At 40.4% G+C, this 15,148-nt stretch overlaps 1 protein-coding gene and 1 pseudogene across 2 annotated transcripts in view; both read right to left on the minus strand.

Annotated features, from left to right (window-relative positions):
- The window catches only part of TASP1 (taspase 1), a 305,001-nt gene that overhangs the window by 35,778 nt on the left and 254,075 nt on the right, over positions 1–15,148 (minus strand). The gene's annotated exons all lie outside the window — the stretch shown is intronic.
- On the minus strand, positions 5,410–7,509 carry LOC129070879 (proliferation-associated protein 2G4-like; annotated as a pseudogene).

A 15,148-nucleotide genomic window follows, 5' to 3' on the forward strand; every position in this document is an offset into this window, starting at 1 on the left:
TATCACCATAAACAATAATAGTAATGAATTATCACCATTGAACATGGTAAGAACCAGCAAGCCCATAGTAATGTAAACAAATAAATGAATAACTAAATGGGGGAGAAGAGAAAGCTCTTCCTTGCAGTAGAATACTACGTAACAAATACAGACAAAGTAAGAGCTAGCAAACCATCATGGTTGCTAAAACTAGTTGGTGAAAATTTGAAAACAGGCTATTTCCATAGTCTCAAGATAATCTCTTCACAAAATTCTTATTAAATATAAAGAGGGAATATTTAATGGAAGTTTACTGCATAGAAAACTGATGGACTCCACTTTAACCAAATGATCCAAGCCAACATCACCAATTAAGGGACACATCAACCCAATATGCCTCCTGATAAGACACCCCAAGACTCACCACGACTTCTATGGTACGCTGGCCACAAATGCAGAACCAGAATTGCATGAGGAAGCACCACACAAATCTGATATAGGAATACTAAATAACTGGTTTGAACTCTTCAAAAAGGTCAAAGTCAAAAAATACTTTAAAAGTTGACAAACTATTTCCATATAAAGGAGACATAACAACTAAATGCAATGTGTCATCCTACACTGGATCCTGGACTAGGGCCTGTGGGTGTTCTAAGGGACATTATAGAAACAATTGATGGAGTTTAAAAAGGGACTATGGATTTGATAATAATGTTGTATCAACGTTAAATTCATGATTTTGATAGCTGTATGTAATTATTTAGAAGAACGGCCTTATTCTTAAGAATACACACTGAAGTATTAGGAGTAAAGACCCCTGAAATCTCCATCTTGGTCTCAAATAGTTTAGAAAAAAATGTACATGATTAATTATGTGAGTGTGTGTGTATCTATGTGTGTGTCTGCATGCCTAAAGGGAAGATGAAGGGAAAGGGGAAGTGAGGACGGAAAAACAAATAGGGGGAAATAAAAACAGTGGATGATTTGGGTGAAGAGATGATAGGTGTCCCTTGTACTATTCTCATAACTTTTCTGTAAGTTTGAAATTATATCTAAATTAAGTTACAGAAAGAAAAATTCACAAATATGCAGACATATGCATAAAATTTTGTCACCTTCAAGTACATACTTCCAAAATTCTGAGTTTTTTAAAAGACATTTTTTGAAGTTTTGAGGCATTTCTCCAACAAAAATTCCAAAAGTCCCTGATAATAAAACTGCATTGCTCAACACTAAACCCTCTGGGTCCCAGGCCATCCATCTGTTTATATCTCTGAGCTAATTAAGCCTGAAGACAAGTGTTTGAGTTGAGACACAACTGTGGGATCAGTGATCCTAGACTCTGAAGGCTTTGCCAGACATGTGGGGAAGAAAGAAGCAGTAAGGGACAAAATTGAGTTCCTCAGATACGTGGCTCATTCCCTCATCATTAATTAATTATCAAACCTGCCAACCTGCTAAACAGACGCTCTGCTAAAGAGTGCAGGGAAACAGTGTCATGCAATGAAGCAAATTCTCTTCACCAGATGTTTTTTCTTCCTCACACATAGCCTTTGAACTTCAAAAATCTTAAAGTCCAGAGCAAGATCTGGGATATTCTAAATTGCCTAACAGAGCAAAGGCACTCAAGTCTTACTGAATTTCCCTAGATTAAGGACAATGCAATTATATTTATAAATACAAAGTTAAGGCATTTCTAAAACTGTGACTTCTTATGCCCCTAATGTTAAGGTAGTAACTGCTCATGAATTAGTAAAGAAAAGTACATAGACATGTAGTCAATCTAGTGCAAGTGAAGGATAAAAACATTGTACTTTGTTTCTTTTTAAAGATACAATTTTGATTATTTTAAACTGCACTGTTCTCTCTAAAAATGTAACCTGCTTTGAGAAATGTGATACATAAAACATTTAGACTTACAAAACAGAATAAATTGAGTATACTGATTGACCACATTAAATATTTTTATATTGAATGCTTTTCAATAAAGTTTCTAGATATAGAGTTTAGGAGTCCTTAAAGAAAGTAACTTAATGTCTAGATATTCAGTCTTCACTCTTTTCACAACAAAACAAACAAAATAAAAAGAAGTACATTGTACTAATACCAACAATTCAAATCAGTACATAGTCATCAGTTCAGCGTATAACAACTTCAAGCCAGGTTGAGAAACTCAGCAGGAGCTGTCTACAATTGAAATTATAGAATGCTTTTGAAAAGAAACCCTATTTTATTTATTTTAGTGCATGCCTTAAATTAATATAACAAATTATTTCCTGGTGGAGGACTTCAAAAAGCAGAAGAGGGAGGAAGTAACATTCAGAATCTAGCAAGTGCTAGGCACTCTCTTTAGAACTCAGCATGGCCTGGATGGGGGCACCTGGCACTCACAGGAAGTACGTAACATGGCTTATGTCATTTTAGTACATGAACAAACGAATTCAAACTGGACCTTTGGATTCCAAAACCTATGATTGCCCATTGTTTTATTACTTTGAAATTTACTCATCTTGAAAAAGATTTATAATTAGTGTGACATATTAAGAGGACTAAATTCCATACAAATATCTCTAAAGAAAAGTTTTTAAAACAATAACAAAATCCAGATGTCATAAAAGACAAGATCAATAAATGTGACCACATTAAAAAATGTTTACAGTATTTTCTTTACCATATATGGAAAAAAGTCAACACATGATTGACAAACTAAGGAAATATCTGCAATTCATGGCATAGAAAAAGGACATTTTCTTAATATATAAAGATCTGCTACAAATAAATGAGACAAATATCCAAAGACAAAGCAAAAAAACAAAAAAGAATCTAAATGGCTCTAAAACACAAAAACATGTTCTACATTTCTCCTACTAAAAGAGCTGCAAATTAAAACCACAAGATACCATTATTTAACTCTCAGGTTATCAGATATCAAAAGGTTTGAAACAACTGTTTTTTTGGTCGACGGGGGTGAAGAAATGAGCTCTCATATAATGATGGGAGGAGTATGGGCACTTGGAAATACATTCTTGTAATTTGTGGTAGTTATGTCCCATAAGGTAACCATAAACAATTAATTAGAAAATATGGAGCTATTGCTCCTAGGAGAAATACAGCATTAGGTACCTGAGAGTAACCTTATTTTATGTGGGATTCTGTTTAGAGATATCATATTTAATATATATTTATTTTAAGTAACTTACTATATGTAGTATTCTTTTATACTAAAACACTAGCCAAGAAGAGTTTAACATTTTCTTGACCTTGGATAACCTGCCCATCAGTGTCTTTGGCTTTCAGCCTCATGACAATGCTGTCCCCTATGTTCTTTTTAATGGCCATCATCTCATGAATCCACAAATTGAACTACATTTCCAGTTTTTCCATGGCTTCATGAGGCACCATAGATGTTACTTCAGCAATTTCTAAAACAGCAAACAGATCAGTGAATTTCTTCTTCCTTTTTTGGAAATACAGTATTGTTGGTTCATTAACTTTGAACTCATGGCCAACAGTATTGTAACTTTGAACTCATGGCCAACAGTATTGCAACTTTATCCAACATGCATATTTTCTACACAAGACACCACAATCTCCTTGCACAGAGGAACACTAGACAGCAATTCAGGACTATGCTTGGGGGACATTTTTAAAGCAAAATCACCAACAAAAAGCACAAAACTATGAAAAATGTGGCACAAATAGACCACAAGAATGACACTTGTTTACTGTATGGGAGCTGAAACAAAAAAAGCCTTGTTCACCTCAGCTGGAAATGTGCATGTCAGGTGACTCAAACTTTTCACCACTCTGTGCCTATCCACAAATGACTGTGAAGGTGCAAAGAGTACTAAATTTAAGATTACAAATAAATTTCAGCAAGTAAGATTTATACAAACTCTACAAATAATGAGCATTGACTGTAGTTACCAAAGTGGCATATGCTTTCATGCATTCTAAAAATATGCATTTATATTTATGAAATAAATTTTTACAAAGATATTCATTGAAGTAGTTTTAATTAGGAAGAAACTGGAAATAGCTTAATTGCCTACTGGTGGGAGCATTAATGCATAATTATGGTACTCTAGCCAATAAAATACTATGCAACAGTTAAAAACAAAAGAGGTAGCTCTGTAAAGGTGATATGAAATCATCTACATTGTTTTTCAAACTTTTTGACCATGAACCAAAATAAAGCAAAAACCCCATATACTGTTACTTCACACACATTTCTTTATAACTGAAATTTCATAAAAGAATACAATTTTACTCACAATGCATTGGTTTACTCTATTGGGTTCTTTATATTCTACCTGTTGCATTACAAAGATTATGCTTGTGACTCATTAAATTGACTTTACCTCATTAATACAAGTTATTTCAGTTTTGAAAAAAAAAAACACTAATCTGCAAGTATATAGTTTATCTAAAATAGAAGGCAAGGTGGAGCCCTGGCCAGTGTGGCTCAGTTCGTTGGAGCATCATCCCATAAACCAAAGGATTGTGGGTTTGATTACCAGTCAGAGCACATACCCAGGTTGCAGATTTGGTCCCTAGTGGGGACACATACAAGAAGGCAACCAATCGATATTTCTCTCACATCAAGGCTTCTCTCTCTCCCTCTCTCTGAAAGCAATGAAAAAAAGTCCCCAGGTAAGGATAAAGATAGAAAGATAGAAAGATAGATAGATTAGATAGATAGATAGATAGATAGATAGATAGATAGATAGATAGATAGATAGATAGATGGATGGATGATAGATGGATGATAGATAGATGGCAAGATGGAGAATGATATATAGAGTGTGGCCTTTTTCGTGAAAGAAAATAAAAGCGCACCATAGATGAACATGCTTGCAGTAACATGGATCTCCCTGGAAAAATATCTTAGGAAACTAGCAAGAGTTGCTGCTACTACAGAGGGAACTGGTTGATTCAGGAAGCTGAGTGGAGGCAATCTATTTTTCACAATCTATCCTTTCTGAAACTTCTGAATTTTACCCCATTTTCATTCATGTTCTATTTAAAAATAAAAAAAATACTCCTAGGAATCTCAATTACCCTGTTCGTCTATATTACCTATGAGGAATTCATTTTTTTCCCCTGTTGAGATTATGATATTCTTAGCTACTGAAATTTGACATAGTGGTAATGGAATGTTAGCACTTTTCTGGCTCTTCATTTTATTATTCTATTTTTTATACATAAAGTTAAAGTAGCCTTTGGTGACTGGGAAGCCTGGTCTCCCAAGATCAGTCAGTTGTAACAGTTGTTGTTGGAAGAGGGCTGGGTTGGTAGACTGGGATGGGGGTAGGGAAACCCCCGCTCTGCTGGTAGTCCTGGGTGGAGAAGACAAAGTGCACTTCACAGAGCCTGAGGTGTTATAAGAGGATGAGGCAAAAGCAGCAAGCTGGGGAGATGGGACCCACCTCAGTCCCTAGCTTCATTCTCTTTTAATGTTTCTTCATTGGTGGCATTCTCTGCCACCTTGGAGGTCTCCTTCCCCTTCCCCATCCCCTTCTCCCTCTCCCTCTTCTTTTTTTCTTCTTTTTCTTCTTCTGGGTTTTCCAACTTGCAGAACTCTGGAGGAAGGCCTTTATCTCTGCATCCTGAACCTTTATCTGAGATGTGTAAAGGTCAGGTTCAAAGAGACCACTGGTTATTCACATGGGGCCACTGGGCATTAGCAGAACTGTAAATTTAAATTGGGCAACCAAATCATCCTCCTTCTCAACAGAGAACATTATATAGTTGTAGTAGTTCATGCTTGGCACACTATACCATACCCACCCAGGCCTTCTCTCATCATCAGACGCTCTTAAATGGCATGGCATCAAAATGCCTTTCAACCTCACTAAAGAAGGCACATGAAGTTTTCATTTTCTGACTATATTGTTTAGAGGGATCTCATTTGTAAAACGGTCATTCTCTATTCTATATCCTTGGCCTTGACCTCTCCTGAGTTTGTAGCAGGCAGTTAGAAAGACATGAGCAGGGCAAGGATGAAGGGCCAGGTACAGAAGGTCACCAGGACAGAAAACTCTGGGTGCCTAGCAAGAGGCAAAACTAGGAAAACAAGGACCTCACCCCCAGGGTAACCTTTAGCACATTGCTGGTCATGTGGCTTTGACCCTTCCTTGCCCTTTTGCCCCCTGGTATGTTGCTAGTCATGTGATAGACTCCCTTGGAGGTGGAACAAGGGGCTGAAAAGTGGCCTCATGCCACTCCCATGTGGGCTCTTGCATAACCTCTCCCTTAAGTACTAACCACTAGGGATCATATCTAGGCTTCAGTTATGTTTCAGCTCCAGGCCCAGAAAAGTAGCAAAACCAAACAAGTGATGTCATGGCTGACCTCAGGACCAGCTGCACTGACTAATGACATCCTGCCCTGGCACCAACCAATCGGTGGAAACCACAACCCTAAAAGGACACACCTGGAAAGCTGATGAATATTCTATTGAGAACCTCCCCTATGACCTCCCATAAAATCCCCACCCTCAAGAGCCCTTAGGACGGAGGACCCAGCGCTGCTCTCCCTCTTGAGAGCACACTCTTGTTTTTCCCATCTCCTTCCTGTCTCCCCCCGCCACCCCCAGGCACATTACCTTTACCCTCCTCTCTCCTAAGTTCCAAGTGCCCCTTCTTTGTCTCTGTAACTTGTTTCCTGAGCCTATTTCTTCTACAGCTCACTTCCTCTACCTCTGTGACTTTCTAAATAAACTTTGTCTTATAGTTTTGAGTCTTGGCTCTGAATTCTTTCTTAGCCAGAACTTAAGAACCATGGTTGCTGAATCAAGGTCCGGTCTGACAACACCTGGTGCTGTTTTTGCAACTGCCAACTAACTGAGGAGAACAATTATGGCATATACTTCATGTACCTCAAATTCAGCTTTTTCCTGGTCCTTTTTCTGCTGGTCCATGGGATTCTGGATAATGGTTTTCTCTCCATCAAGGACATACTGCTTCAATTGTTGTGACAGCGTACCTTCTACTGGTGTGCGTTTAAATGAGTTTGCAACTTTGTTTCAGGTTTCTATCACTTGTGTGTTCTGGTTTTCAGGTTAGACCAGGTATAGGGCAGCTTCAGCACAAAGGTGAGCTGCCTTAGTGACATCTGTTTTCCTCCCTATCACTTGGATCCCTTGAGCTACATCAATCACAGAAGTGTGAGCCACATTAGTGATGAAGGCATCAACATGGACCCCAAAGTCAATATTTACCAAGTCACCTTCCTTGAGAAAATCGTCATGGTCACTCTGAAGCAGGAACATACACAATTATTTACTGAAATGTTAGGGGGAAAGGTAATAATTTCTTCATTTCTTTTTCTATCTTGAAAATTTTCCCTTTCTATGCCACAATCATGGGATCACCTTTTTCACACAGGCTCAGTACTGACACACCTGAAGAGAATGCTTCCACCAAAGACCAAGTTACTCAGTTGGTGACATCGCTCCCCTATCTCATACTTGGTCATGAGCAGGTCGTTGGCAATGGTTTGCTCCTGCTACTTGTCCTTGCCCAACATTTTTCTGCCACCATCACCTCTGCAGACTTGTTCCCCTTATCTGCTACCTCGGTCTCCCTTCCTAGCTACAGGCTGTGGCTGGAGCCCCCAGCATATATTTTTAATTGTCCTTCATGAGAATGCTTTATTATGATATGAAACTGATCTAATGCTTTCAAATTGTTTCATGCCTCATCAATAAAATATGATCAAATCATGTGAAGGGCCATTAATAAATCCCTACATAAATTTACACTGAGCATATATATTTAGGGCAAAACCTGTTACAATCAAAGAGCAGTCAAAACACACATGACAAATCTTTCTTTCCATTAGAAATTTAAAGTCAAAATCTTTTTAACTTTTTATGAGTAGAAAACATTTATTTGTCTCAGGGTAAATTTTATCTCATAAAAACTTTCAAAACTTTTAAAATCCTGATTTATAACTAAAATCCAGCAAAAAGTAGAAAAAGTTTGTTCAAATATAGTTGCACAGAGAAAAAAATTAATATTTCAGCAAAATACTAGCATTTCTTATGCTCAGTGATATCTAGAAGTCTATAATTTGTTTCTTGATTTTAGTTACTAAATCTGAAATTGTTCCAATCACTAAAAATTAAAGTTAGTGATAACAGTATTAAAAATGATTCTAGTAATAGTGCAACAAACCAGACAGATGCTACATCATAGTGTCAGGATTTTTTCACATGTAATTCTTACTTATAGGAGACCATGAATTCAAGCAACATGCAGAATAAAGGAATGGCCTGGAGTGACTCGTCCGAGCATGTGAAAATATTATCCACAATAGTCTTTAGTGCGATCAAGCTGAAGCATAGTTTCATTTAGAGAAGCTCCTGGCCTTTCAATTATGATCATGTTTCTTTGGCAGTGGGCCCAAGACCATTTACACCTCAACTACTGATTTGAAAAGGCTTTTGTTTTTTAAAAAGCCAAAAAGCACAGTGATTGTGAGGCTACTGGAAATGCCCAGACCATGAAAAGATCTCTATTAGGAAATATTAAGAACACCCAGAGCCATGCTAAAATAATTTCCTGAGTGGGTTTTACATGTGAAAGATGGACACAGGGATTTAGCAGGACTCTTTTCCACCAAGTGACTTCACAACATTGTGATCCACAACATCACAAGTGTGATGTGAGGAAAGGTCAACACTACTGATCCTGTCCCAGAGCTGGAGAACGGGTCATAGAGATGTGCTCAAAAACGGCAGGTTAATGACATTACAGGGACATTCAGAATGGATTTGTACATAATCTTAAGAGGCCAGATCTTCTGGGAAGTTGACTCTAATGTTTTGCAACAAATGAATTCACCTATGGGCATAATGCCCAAGAGCAGCTCTACTTCAGTCATACGCTCCTCCAATATATGAGAGCGTTTAGCCTAATGGAAAGCTTTTCCTCCTCCTAACATTTAAATCATCACCTTCACTGTTTAAAAAGCTATCCGTTGTATGATGCCCCCCCAATGATACCTCTTTCTCTTCAAAAGGATTCACATGTCATCCTGTTTAAATTAAGTCAAACAAAGTTTTCTTACCAGTGTTGCAAGCAAGTTGTTTCTATCCAAACGTTTTTTCTGACCAGAGAGAAGCCCTCAGCCCCTCCCTTTTTTTCTTTTAAATGTTGTTCACCAATTGTTGTTAACAACCCCCAGCTGCACTGGCTCCCGCACCCATTTAAAACCTTTCTGCCTGACTTCACATCCCAGAGTTTCTTGTAAGGAAAACAGACCTCTAAAATCAGAACTGTCCTGGCCTGGGCAGTTGCCAAGTCAGCTGCTGCCTTAGGTTGAATGCTCACCCTAAGACATTTTGCGCAGTGTTTAAATTACTCCTTATTAATAAAGATAAATTCAATTTTTAAATGAGAAGAGTGAGTAACTATAAATAGAACAACCTCCTCTTATCTCTAGATTTTCCCCTCATGGCTGTTAGGTTCTTTATAACCCAATAGGGAGTTTATACAAGGACACTCTACCATCCTGACATGGAATCCTTACGATTCATCTAACATGTCACATTATGGCCATGAAGTAGCTCTGAGTTGGCTTGCTTCCCTGAAACTTTCACCACTGAACTGTCTTGGGAGGGTTGGGGATAGAGTTCTATAGAACCCCCATTATACTAAGCCAAGAAAATAATTATCCTCTCTTTCCAAGGTTCATTCAGATATGTTCAAGACTAAAGAAGGATGTTGACTGAAAAGGAAGAGATGGATGTGGGTCAAATAGTAATACAAGCCCTAAAGGACATTTCTATTATCTTCCTGTTTTATCATTTTATTGTATTAAAAACTGCTGGAAATAGGGGCCACTTGGCTGGGGTTCAAAGTGCTCTGCTGAAAAGCAAAGCATTCAGTAAAACTTGTTTTACTGAAACATGATTTCATTCATTCAACAATTATTTTTAGGATTTATATCATGCTAAGGTGATCTCTATTACCCTTTGAGCAGAGGAACATTGACTATAGCCCTGGCTGGTGTGGCTCAGTGGATTGAGCACTGGCCTGCGAACCAAAGGGTCGCTGGTTTGATTCCCAGTTAGGGCACATGCCTGGGTTGTGGGCCGGGTCCCCAGTAGGGGGTGCACAAGAGGCAACCACACATTGATGTTTCTCTCCCTTTCTTCCCTTCCCCTCCGTCTAAAAATAAATATTTTAAAAAAGAAAAAGAAAATTGACTATAAAATTTGTCAAAATGGGTGGAAGAGAAGATGGCGGAGGAGTGAATGGGAGTCACGCTGACCTCCTCCCAAGACCAAACTGGAATTGCGACTAAATAGTGAAACAATCTCCTGGAAAACAATGGAACAATAGTGGGAGAGGAGCCTTGGAGCTGCAGACAGTGGATTCAACTCTCACACATCCCAACGGGTGAGAAGTGCGGTGGAGGCTCGAGAGGGTGGGCTGGGTGCCCACGGGCACTAGCACCAGAGGGACATTGAAACAGCCAGACAGCTTCCCCCGAGAAGAACGGGGTCTGAATCATAATCAGGGACCCCTAAACTACAGCAGCTAAAACCAAAAAAATACAGACAAAACTCAACCCCGAAAAGCTTAGGGGCGCTCTCTGCCAGAGACAGGTGGCTGGGGATGCAAAGAGACATTTAAAGGGCCAATGCAAAAATTGCAGTGGCAGCCACCCTCCTTGATCTCTGGGTAGAGGCGGCAGCAGGGTGGGCTGGTGCCTGGGAAAAGACTGGTGAGGAAAACTTTGTGAAAAGAACTGACACGGCCGCTGGTGGAGCCTGGGTGATAATGCACCTCCCACTCTGCAGCTACCATCTCGCTCAGGCATAAGGGAATCAATTAACCTGCCTTTTGTGCGCTCCGCACACAGCTTGTGCTTGTGAGCTGGGGGACTGAGTGCAGACTGGCTGGGAGAGCCTAGAGGAGAGACTGGAGACGGAGGCATTGGGAAAAGAACGGGAGGAGGAACCAGGGAGCCGACTCCCTCCCCGCTCCGTAGTCTCCATTGTGGGCTGGAAAGGCGCGCCCCCAAAGAGGCAGAAGAGGGAAGCGCAAGAACCAGACTGCCTGCGACTGAAACGCAGGCCACACAAGTGGTGGATCCTTGGCCGAAGGGGTCACAGAACTGCCCAGAGACCCCAGAGGACAGACTAGAAACGGAGGCGTTGGGGAAAGAACGGGAGGAGGAACCGGGGAGTCCCGACTCCTTCTCCTTGCCGAAGTCTCCATTGCGCGGGAAGAGGCCACACCCCCAAAGAGCCAAAAGCCGAAAAGCAAACATAGACACCACCTAAAACACCCAGTGAGGCGCACACACTTGCGCCGAGTGACCGGCGAGGGTTGGTGAGCGTGTATGTGACCCGCGCCAGCTCACGAACACTTGCACCAGCCAGCAAGGCCTCCCACAGATTGGCACCGATGAGGCCTAGGAGGGAGTGCACAGAGCAGCAAGGGCAGGCGTAAATTGACCCGCCCACCTGGGATTGCGGAGAGGGCCACAAATTAGTAGCTACCAGGACGAAGGGGTCACAGAGCTGCCCAGAGTCCCTGGAGGAGATACGGGAGACAGGATTAACCGGAGAGTCCTGGAGCTGACTTCCTCCCATTTCCGTAGTCCCCATTTGGCGAGGGCAAGCAACGCACCCAAAGAGCCAAAAGCGGGGAAAACACACAATAGAAGATCCTAAACTGACCAGTGCCAGGGAGCTCGCCGGCCAGTGGGGCCAGATGAGTACGCAAGGTCGCGAATAAGCCCCCTGGTCTGGGGCAAGCACATGCTAGCCCAGGCAGGCAGGGGATCCTGCCGCGCCAGGGAGCGTGCCCAGGGAGCCGGCTTGAGAGTGCAGAGCAATCCCAAAAAATAGCCCAGCCCTGACCGAAGGGGTCACAGAGCTGCCCCAAGCCCGAGTCACACACAGACAGTAGACTCCTGGAAGGCTCAAACAAACAACCCAAGGTCATATAGGGTCCGCCACTGACATCATCAGAGGAAGGCCCAGAAAGAAAAGTAAAGGACAAAATTAAATAAATAAACAAACAAACAAACAAACAAACAAAAAGACCCACCTACTACCATAGAAGTTTAATCCACAAAGTCAGGAAATCTAGACAGCCCAATTGAAGCAGAAGCAAAAATAAATAAATAAACAAACAAACAAACAAACTACTTAACAGACTCTCACAAAAATGGGAAGAAAAAGAAGTTCCCCCCAAATGAGTGGAAATGGGGACTCCCCACAGAAAGAGCTAAATGAAATAGAGGCAAGGGAACTATCAGATACTGAATTCAAACCAATGGTTCTAAGGAAGCTCAAGGAGCTCAGCCAGCTCAGGAGAACTATGAGAAACCGCAGAAAAACTATCAAGATCTTACAGCAAACTATATCAACCTGGAAAAGGACATAGAAATTATCAAGAAGACACAAGAGGATATGAAGAATACCACTTCTGAATTGAAGAACACAGCAGAAGGAATCCAAAGCAGGCTGGATGAAGCCGAGGGTCGAATCAGTGAGATGGAGGATAAGGTAGAAAAAAGGTCCCAGAAAGAACAAGAAATGGAAAAAAGCTTCAAAAAGAATGAAGAGGCATTGAGGGAAATGCAGGACAACCTGAAATGCAATAATATCCATATAATAGGGATACCAGAAGGAGAAGAAGAGCAGCAAGGGATAGAGAACCTCCTCGAAAAGTAATGCTGGAAAATTTCCCTAAGTTGAGGAGAGAAAGGCTCTCATGGATCCAGGAGGCACAGAGGACTCCACTCAAGACGGACTCAAGGAGATCCACTCCAAGACACATCATCATTAAAATGGAAACGATCAAAGACAAAGAGAATCCTCAAGGCAGCAAGGGAGAAGGAGAAAGTAACATACAAGGGAGCCCCCATATACCTAGGAGCTGACTTCTCAACAGAAACACTACAAGCCAGAAGGGAATGGCAACAAATATTCCAAGTCATGAAAAGCAAGGGCCTACAGCCAAGGCTGCTCTACCCAGCAAGGCTCTCAATTAAAATAGAAGGGGAAATACCGAGTTCCCCAGACAAAAGAAGGCTAAAAGAATACATCTCTACCAAACCAGCACTCCAAGATATGCTCAAGGGACTGGTTTAAGCAGATGAAGGAAAAGAATGAGACAGAGAGGAACACAGGTACAAAGAGAAAAGATGAGTAAGTTTCTATCAGTAATCTCTCTCAATGTGAATGGACTAAATGCCCCAATCAAGAGACACAGGGTAGCTGAATGGATAAGAAAACATGACCCACACATATGCTGCCTACAAGAGACACATCTCAGAGCAAGAGACCAACAAAGATTGAAAGTAAAGGGATGTAAAAAAATATTCCAAGCAAATGGGCATGAGAAAAAGGCCGGGGATGCCATATTTGTATCAGACAAAGTAGATTTCAAAACAAAGGCCATAAAAAGAGACCCAGAGGGGCACTTTATAATACTTAAAGGAAGACTCTATCAAGAAGACATCAACATTGTAAATTTATATGCTCCCAATATAGGAGCCCCCAAGTTTATAAGGAAATTGTTGGATGACTTCAAAAAAGATATAGACAGCAACACACTGATAGTAGGGGATTTCAACGCCCCACTGTCAAAAATGGACAGATCTTCCAAACAAAACATTAATAAACATATTGTGGCACTGAATGACACACGGAATCAAAGAGACTTAACTGACATATACAGAACCTTACCTCCCAAAGAAGAAAAATACACATTCTTTTCAAATGCTCATGGCAGTTTTCCAAAGATAGACCACATGATAGGACACAAAGCAAACCTCAGCACATTCAGGAAAATTGAAATAATACCGAACTTTTTCTCGGACCACAAGGGCTGGAAACTGGAAATCAACCTCATAGAGAAACTTCAAACAGTTGCAAACTCATGGAGACTGAACAGTAGACTATTAAACAATGAATGGGTCAATAATGAGATAAGAGAAGAAATCAAAAAATTTCTGGAAACAAATGAAAATGAACAGACAACAGTCCAAAACCTATGGGACACAGCAAAGTCAGTCCTGAGAGGGAAGTTCATAGCAATACAGGCTTACCTAAAAAACATAGAAACATTTCAAATAAAAGACCTAACACTACCACTTCAAGAACTGGAGAAACAACAACAAACAAATCCCAGAGCAAGTAGAAGGAAGGAAATAGTCAAGATCAGAGCAGAACTGAATGACATAGAGACGAAAAGAACATTTCCGAGGATCAACCAATCCAGAAGCTGGTTCTTTGAAAAGATAAATAAAATTGACAATTCTTTAAGCAGACTCATCAAGAAAAAATGGGAGAAGACCCAAATTAATAATACCAGAAATGAAAGAGGAGAAATAACAACTGATACTACAGAAATACAAAGGATCATCAGAAACTACTATAAACAATTATATGCCAAGAAATTTGCAAACCTTGATGAAATGACAAATTTTTAGAAAAGTATAATCTTCCAACATTGAAGGAGGAAGAATAAGAAGCTTGAACAGACCGATGACAGCTGGGGAAACTGAAGCAGTGATCAAGAAACTCCCGGCACACAAAAGCCCAGGGCCGGACGGTTTCACAGGAGAGTTTTACAAAACATTTAAGGAAGAGCTAAGCCCTGTCCTTCTCAGACTATTCCAAAAAATCCAAGAGGAGGGAAGACTCCCAGACTCTTTCTATGAGGCCAGCATGACCCTGATTCCAAAACCAGATAAAGACCCTACAAAGAAAGAAAACTACAGGCCAATTTCGCGGATGAACATAGATTCTAAAATCCTCAACAAAATATTGGCAAACCGCATCCAGCAATACATTCAAAAGATTATCCACCACGATCAAGTGGGATTCATCCCAGGGATGCAGGGATGGTTCAATATACGCAAATCAGTAAACGTGATACATCGCATAAGTAAAAGAAAAGACAAAAATCACATGATCATCTCAATAGATGCAGAAAAAGCATTCGATAAGGTACAGCACCCATTTATGATCAAAACACTCAGCAAAATGGGAATCAATGGGGCATTCCTCAACGTAATAAAGGCCATATATGAAAAACCTACAGCCAATATCATACTCAATGGGCAAAAACTGAAAGCTTTCCCCCTAAGATCGGGAACACGACAAGGATGTCCGCTCTCACCGCGTCTTTTTAAC

Source organism: Pteronotus mesoamericanus, unplaced genomic scaffold (genome assembly GCF_021234165.1).
Source record: "Pteronotus mesoamericanus isolate MK-2021 breed Mesoamerican mustached bat unplaced genomic scaffold, CSHL_Meso_final contig_25, whole genome shotgun sequence".
Lineage (NCBI taxonomy): Eukaryota > Metazoa > Chordata > Mammalia > Chiroptera > Mormoopidae > Pteronotus > Pteronotus mesoamericanus.